Raw genomic sequence first — 8,774 nt, 5'->3', positions numbered from 1 at the left:
AGGAGCTACACAGATGAAAGATGGAGAATTTCAGAAAGTTACAGGAGTGGATCAAATTTCAGTATCATCGGGGGAGGTTAGAGACCAAAGAATGACACGTGCTGCTGCTAGACGAATGAGACAAGAGCAAGAGCAAGAACAGCAGAGAGTTATGACGGCACCTCAAAAACTTACTTACAGTGAAGCAGTGGGAGGAGCGCGACCAAAGAGAGTGCAGGTGATTTTGGAAGAAGCGCTCCAAAAGCTTCAGGTTGCGAAAGATGGCGACAAAGCTTCTAACCTGGAATGTTAATGGTTTAAATTCACCACAGAAGAGAAAGAAAGTATTTCAATATTTAAAGCAATTTAAGAATGATGTTATTTGTCTACAAGAAACACATATTAGAGCCACGGATCAAAAGTATTTGTTAAACTCGAGGTTGGGTACACAGTTTATTGCTTCTGCAACTGATAAGAAAAATGGACTGGTCATTTACGTTAAGAACACTTTGACAGCGACTTTAATTGAAGCAGATAAACAAGGAAGATATGTTATAATTGAACTGTTAATAGAAGGCAAGAAAACGCTTTTGGTTGGACTATATGTTCCTAATCAACAACAAGGAGATTTTTACAGTTTATTACACAGCAAGATTATTCAGTGGGATTATAAATCGTGGATCTTGATGGGAGACTGGAATGGCGTTCTGGATGTACAAATGGACAAGGTTTTTTTTTTAAAAAGCACCCCAAGTCATGCTAAACTGCCTAAATCTTTTTTTGAAATGAAGGATGACTTGGAATTGAGAGACGTTTGGAGAGAAAGGAATTTGCAAGAAAAAGACTTTACTTTTTTCTCCGACAGGCATCAATCTTTTTCTAGGATTGATTTTGTATTAATTACTAATGATTTTTTTCTAGGATTAAGAAGATCAAGATTTGCCCAAGAACTATATCTGATCATAGTCCAGTATGGTTAGAGATAGAAAAAGATAATAGGGATAGACGGTCCTGGCGCTTAAATGAAAATTTGTTTAGATACCAGGAAAATGTGGAAGAGTGTAAAAAACAGATGAAGGAATTTTTTAAAATTAATATGCATAAAGGTACTTCTATTGAGATGGTTTGGGATGCAAGTAAAGCTTATATGAGAGGTGTATTAATATATTTGAACAATAAATATAGACGTAAATTGGAATTTAGGAGGAAAGAATTAGAGGATGAAATTAAGGAAAAAGAAAAGGCTTTAATTTTGAATCCATCTGATGGGAAGATGAAAGAGGTAATTACTTTATTAAGGGGTCAGTTTGATAAGTTAATGGCAGATCAAGTGGCAACTAACTTACGGTATGTTAGACATAATACTTTTTGTAATGCTAATAAACCAGGTAGATGGTTAGCTTACTTGTTAAGGAAGAAGCAAAGGGCTGCTGATATAGATAGAATAGAACATAAGGGTAAAGTAGTGTACCAGCAGAGTCTTATTAAAAAGACTTTTGTTGATTTTTATTCTAAGTTGTATGCTAGAGATAAGATTAGAGATGTAGATATAGATAATTATTTGACAAGAGCTAATATTCCTGTTCTTACGCAAAAACAAAAGGAAGGGATGAATCAATTGATAACTGATGAAGAAATTTTTTTAGCAATCAAACAACTGAAAGTGGGTAAAGCGCCGGGCACTGACGGATTGACTGCTGTGTATTATAAAAATTTACAGTTAGACATGGTGAAGGCTTTAAGGGAATTGTTTCAGACAATTCAAATGGGAGGAGGGGTACCTCCATCTTGGAAGACTGCTTTTATTTCTTTGATCCTGAAGGAAGACCAGGTTGTCACCCAAGCCAAAAATTATAGGCCAATATCACTTTTGAATACGGACTACAAGATATTTGCAAAAATTTTAGCTAACAGATTAATGAGGGTAATACAACAAGTAATTCATGGTGATCAAACTGGATTTATAAGTGGTAGACAAATGAAGAACAATGTGAGACATATTGTAGATTTATTGGAATTTTTGGAAAGAAACAATGAGATCCCTGCAGCGCTGATCTTTTTGGATGCTGAAAAAGCCTTTGATCAATTGGATTGGCAATTTTTGATGAAAGTATTAGAGAAAATGGAATTTGGGGATAAATTTTTACAACCAATTAGGGCAATATATCAAAAGCAAACAGTCCGTATAATAGTTAATAATAGTCTGACTGAATTATGTAATATTGAAAAAGGTACAAGGCAGGGGTGCCCGTTGTCACCTCTATTATTTGTTTTAACATTGGAAATATTACTGATTAAAATACGTGATTCGGATAAAATTAAGGGAATCCAAATAAGAGATCAGGATTATAGATTGAGGGCGTTTGCAGATGATCTGGTTGTTACGGTAACTCAGCCCGATTATTCAGTTGTAGAATTGATGGAGATAATAACGCAATATGGGAAAGTTTCTGGATTTAAGATCAATATACAAAAAACTAAAATTTTGTCTAAAAATATGACAGTATCACAAAAGGCTGTTTTAGAAGAGCTAATGGGATTTGAAATAGTTAAAAGGGTTAAATACTTGGGGATATATTTGTCAGCCTCAAATGTGAAGTTATATAAAAATAATTATGAAAAGTTATGGGGAAAAGTACAAAAAGAATTAGATAGTTGGAAAAAATTACAATTATCTTTACTGGGAAGAATCGCAGCAGTGAAAATGAAAGTTTTGCCAAAATTTTTATTTTTATTTCAAATGATACCTATACTTAAAAAGGATTTAAATTTGGAGGAAAGGCAAAAAGGAGTTAATAAATTTGTTTGGGCAGGGAAAAAGCCACGAGTTAAATTTAAGATAATGCAAGATACGCGTGAAAGAGGTGGTCTTAAAATGCCTAATCTCAAATTATATTATGAGTCTGCTGCTTTGTCATCGATGTGACTGGTTTAATTTAACACAAGGGAGATTATTAAATCTTGAGGATCATGACTTGTTATTTGGATGACATGCATATTTATTGTATGATAAGAAGGTGGATAATGTGTTTAAGATACATATTTTAAGGTATGCTCTGTTGCGAGTTTGGAAAAAGTATAGACATAAGTTAAATTATAAGATACCTATTTGGGCAATACCTAAACACGCAATAGAAAATATAAATGTTGGATTTAAACATGATGTGACTACATATAAGGAAATTTTAAGTTTTGAGAGGAATGTATGGCAATTAAAGTCATACAACATTTTAAAAGAAGAAAAGATTGTACAAACCTGGTTTCAGTATGGGCAATTACAGGCTAGGTGGAAAGAGGACCAGAAAACTGGTTTTTCAATGATTGATGAAAATTTGGTAAAGCAAATTAGAGATCAAGGTCAAGCACATATAAAAAGGATATATCTTGCATTGATAGAAATTGATTCAGAGACGGAAGCAAGTATGTATCCGAACTGCCAGCCCAAATGTTGGAGGTGTGGTTGTGAGGATGCAACGTATTTTCATATATGGTGGACTTGTAAAAGGGTTAAAGTTTTTTGGATTAAAATTTGGTGGAATTTGCAAAAAATATTCAAGAAAAGGATAAAGTTTTGTCCGCAACTGTTTTTATTGGGTATTATCACAGATACTACCGTTGTGGACACTAAGTTGATGTTGAATTTAATTACGGCAGAGAGACTTTTAGTAGCGCAATATTGGAAGAAGGAAGAACTGCCGACTATAGAAGAATGGACTTTAAAAGTTTCCAACTTGGTGGAAATGGCAAAGATCTCAGCATATTTGAAAGACCAATCGCAACAGAGATACATTGTGGAGTGGAGAAGATGGATTGATTATATCCAGAATAAATATGGGACTAAAAAGTTTCATTTAGCATTTGAATAAGTAGCGGATATAATGTATAACTAGCTTGTAGTCATTTTACTGAGTTAAAGTGCGATAGAATTTAATATTTTATAGTTGTTTGCATATTTTAGATTATGTTTGTTTGTATTTTTATACCCTGTATTTTGCTCTGGGAAGTCGGGGAGGGGGGAGGGGAGGGGAGGGTTGGGGGGGTTGGGGAGAGGGGAGGGGGAGGGGGGGTTTGTATTCAAAAATGTATTGTAAAACTTTTCAATAAAAAAAAGATAAATACGCAAAAAACCAAAATTTTGTCTAAAAATATGACTACAGAACAAAAGGTTGTTTTAGAAGAGCTAACGGGATTTGAAATAGTTAAAAAGATTAAATATTTGGGGGTATATCTTTCAGCTTCAAATGTAAAATTATATAAAAATAATTATGAATTGTTATGGTCAAAAATACAAAGAGTTAGATAGTTGGAAAAAATTACAATTATCTTTATTGGGAAGAATTGCAGCAGTAAAAATGAATGTTTTGCCAAAATTTTTATTTTTGTTTCAAATGATACCTATACTTAAAAAAGATTCAAACTTGGAGGAATGGCAGAAAGGTATTAATAAATTTGTTTGGGCAGGGAAAAGACCAAGAGTTAAATTTAAAATAATGCAAGATGTACGTGAAAGAGGTGGTCTTAAAATGCCCAATTTTAAATTATATTATGAGGCTGCTGCTTTATCATCAATTAGTGATTGGTTTAATTTAACACAAGGGAGATTATTGAATATTGAGGGTTATGATTTGTTATTTGGTTGGCATGCATATTTATTGTATGACAAGAAGGTGGATAATGTTTTTAAGATACATACATTAAGGTATGCTCTGTTGCGAGTTTGGAAAAAATATCGACATAAGTTAAATTATAAAATACCAATTTGGGCAATACCTAAACATGCAATAGAAAATATAAATGTGGGATTTAAACATGATCTGACTACATATAAAGAAATTCTTGGGATGGAAAGGAATATATGGCAATTAAAGCCATATAATATTTTAAAAGAAAGGAAAATAGTACAAACATGGTTCCAGTATGGGCAGCTACAAGCTAGATGGAAAGAAGATCAGAAAGTTGGTATTTCAATAACCAATGGAAATTTGGTAAAACAAATTAGAGATCAAGGTCAAGCACATATAAGAAGGATATATAATGCACTGATAGAAATAGACTCAGAAACGGGACTTGTTAAAGATTGTATGATAAAGTGGGCCCAGAATTTTCAGGTGGTTATTACAATGCACACTTGGGAAAAGATATGGGTGAGAAATGTAAAATTTACACAGGCTCAAAATTTAAGAGAATTTTTATAAAATGTTTTATAGATGGCATTTAGATCCTAAAAAATTAGCAAGTATGTATCCGAACTGCCAGCCTAAATGTTGGAGGTGTGGTTGTGAGGATGCAACGTATTATCATATATGGTGGACTTGTAAAAAAGTCAAAGCTTTTTGGATTAAAATTTGGTGGAACATGCAGAAGATATTTAAGAAAAAGATAAGGTTTTCTCCACAGTTATTTCTGTTGGTTATTATTACCGATTGTACTGTCATAGATACTAAATTGATGTTGAATTTAATTACAGCAGCAAGACTTTTAATAGCGCAATATTGGAAGAAGGAGGAACTGCCTACTATTTTGAAAGTGTCAAACCTGGCGGAAATGGCAAAGATTTCAGCATATTTGAAAGAACAGTCGCAACAGAGATACATTGTGGAATGGAGAAGATGGATCGAATATATTCAGAATAAATATGGGACTAAAAAGTTTCATTTAGCATTTGAATAAGTATTAGTTTTATATGATGTATTATTAGTTATTATTTGTTAGTAATTTAGTTATGTTTAAGGGGAGTTAAAGTGTGATAGAATTTAATGTTTTTTTTTTAGTTAGCATATTTTAGCTTAAGTTTGTAAAGTTAATACCCTGTATTCAGCTCTGGGAAGTTGGCGGGCGGGGAGGGCAAGGGAGGGTAAGGTGGAGGGGAGGGGGAGGGAGGGAGTTTATGTTTTTAAAAATGTATCTTAAAACTTTTCAATTAAAAAAAAAGAACCAGTCTTTCTCCTGCCGTTCCGGAGGGCTCCTTGGATCAAGTGGGTCGGCTACTGCCTTCCTGCGATCTGTCACCTCTATGGGGTGACTTTCGGTCCTTTTTGGACCCACAGCAGACCGAAACCTTGCTTCACTTCATGAATGTCTTTCTCTGCACTCAAGGCTATGAAGTTGTCTTCAAATCGGGTTCTCAACCACCTGATGAATAGGTTGAAATTTCATACTTCAGGTGCTTGCTTGTTGTACAGACTATTGAGCCACTCAGAAGCCTCTCCCTCCAGGTTAGCTGCAACGACATCAACCCTTGCCGCCTGGGCTGGATAGGTGTTGCCATTGTGGTTCACATAAGAATGCACTTGATTCAAAAAGAAAGTTAACTTCTCATGGTCCCCATCAAATGTAGCTTTTAAGGGGGGAACAGCCATGCGTTGCTGTCATTGTTGTGGTTTCATCTATCGGAACCATGACATTCTGATTAGTAGTATATCTTCCCTCTTTTCTCTTACTTTATTAGACATACAGTATATCTATTTTTCCTTTCTGTCATTACATTTGTTAATTAGTGCTGGTTACCATTTCCTCCTTTTGTGTTATGTTTGTGAAGAAAATGTGAGTGTGGTGTATGATTTTAGGACTGGAGAAACTTAAGAGAAAATATTTTACTTGGTTTTTTTTATCAGAAAGATCTCTCTGGTTGGGCATGTGGGTTTTGTTGTTTGTCCTTCAGGAGAACATGAGCACAGGTGTTAAATTCCCATGCCATTTAAATTTGGATTGGTTTCAGGGAAGAATTCCTGCCTGTCTGAGCTCTTTGTACTGCCGCCTCTTTAGCGCTCCAAGTTATTACTTTCTCCGGTTATCTAAGGTTGGGAAAATGTATCTCCGCTATTGCAAATTTAGCAAATAAAGGTTTGCTTTCTGTAATCTATTTCCATCTGCCAGTGATAGCAACATTTGAGTTTATTACTTTTCCGGCTTTCGGAGGTTATCGAATACATTGCATCTCCATCTTAATTGGTTAAGGAAACATTGTCTTTTATGAATGGAAACCACCTTTCTCCAGTAATAAGCAATGCCGGCAGACGGCATAATCGGTTTAAAGGAAAAAAAAAGAGAGTGGGGTGTTTTCTTATGGGTATTTCTTCTCACTCCTGTGGAAAGAAAAATCTTTGTCAGGGTCCAGTCCAAGTCGGGAATAAACAAAATGGAGACTGCTTTAGAAAGAAGGTTCTAGTTTATTGAAAAACAGAACCACAACAGCATGTGGATCTGGAGCAGCTCACCACATATTGCAGGGAGTGGTGGGTTTTTATACCTTCTTGGGCTTTTGTGTTTGGAGTTGTTCCTGTTCCTGTGGCATGAACTTTGACCTGAGGTTCAGTGTGCCCTTTTGGTAGTCTAGTGGTGCTGGGTTAATCCTATTATGTCCTAAAGGTCATCTCTTTAGATATTGGGTGGGGGATGTAGATTTTTAGGGGTCTTTGTCTTTCTAATCCCATCAGCTCCAAGCTTCCAGGCTCCAGTCTTTCTGAAAGGATTATCAAATCTGCATTTCTACAGACCTGGCCTGCTGAGTTTCTGGCTGGGGGAGAGGGAGAAGTTTCTGCCTTTTAAAAACTTCTCCATTATTCCTTTGGGGAAAATATAATATTTGGCTTTTTTAATATTCTCCAAAATATTTTCTCGGGGTGTGTGTGTGTCTTCCTACACTCCTTTAGGAAAATTTTCCTGTGGGGTATCCTGATTTGGATGGGGTTTAAAATAAAACTGTACACTAGCTTTGGGCAATCAAGGTTGATAAAAGCTGTTTATATTAGAAATGACAGGTTATCACAATTAGAAGCCTTTCAAAGCAATTCTTGACGGAGAGCCCTGTGAAAGAAAGTCATTCATTTGTGAAGTTGCAGTTGTATTCATACACCTTTCCCAATCCACGATCTTCCAAGATATCAGTTGGGGCACTTTGAACAACCGAATTATGGACCTGGCTCAGAACAGAACCTCAAGGATTTTAAAGGTTCACTGGGAACATTGACTAATGGAGCCACAGCTGTTGAGGTATGTGTGTTGAAATTCAAAGTGTACAAATATACTTTTTTCTGTATTCCCAAGGTGATCTGATTTTGGAGGTGCTCTCGGAATCATTTATGTTTTAAGAATATCTCATACGTTGTAGGAGGCGCTGTATCTGTGCTAGGCATCGCTAATATATTAGAACAGGTTAGGTAAGGCGGGAAGCTCTTCAGCCTTTGGTTTTTATCTGGCTCAGGAATTCTGGGAGTTGAAGTCCACGAGTCATAAAAGAGCCAAGGTTGCCTACCCCTGATCTAGCTCCTGCCGATCTTGCGTTACTCCTCCCCGCCTTGGAAATTCTCCTCCTTCCGGCTAGTCAGTGTTGCCCCTTCCCTTCCAGGGCGCTACTTTTCCATCCCTCAATGGCGGTTGGCGCATGCGCATTGCCGGGAGGCGGCCCGGGCTATGGCGGTCGTTTTAAGGTAACCGATTAAGCAGAACTCGGTTTTTGCACCGAATCCCCCCTTTTCTGCTCCGCCATGTTGTCAGAATGTAACAGAATTCCACATTAGGAAACGCCTGGAATTTCCCGCGCCTCCCGTAGACGGTTCAGGTCACACATCTCCTAGCCGGCCCCTCAAAATCAAGTATTCCAGGAGGGGAATTTTTCTTATGCCCCTGCGCCTTGCAGAACCTATATTTATACCTCACCTCACCTCACCTCCGCTAATACTGAGGGAAGTTTCAATCATGCTTGTAAAAGTAGCCCTTCTTTACCATAATATTTTTTCCACCGTAATCATTTTATTAATAAAGAGTGGGTAAAAATAACCCCTTAATTTCATTTG

Source organism: Vipera berus, assembly GCF_964194415.1.
Source record: "Vipera berus genome assembly, chromosome: W".
Classification (NCBI taxonomy): Eukaryota; Metazoa; Chordata; class Lepidosauria; order Squamata; family Viperidae; genus Vipera; species Vipera berus.
The sequence above is the reverse complement of the archived record's forward strand: the minus strand, read 5'-3'. Positions refer to the sequence as shown.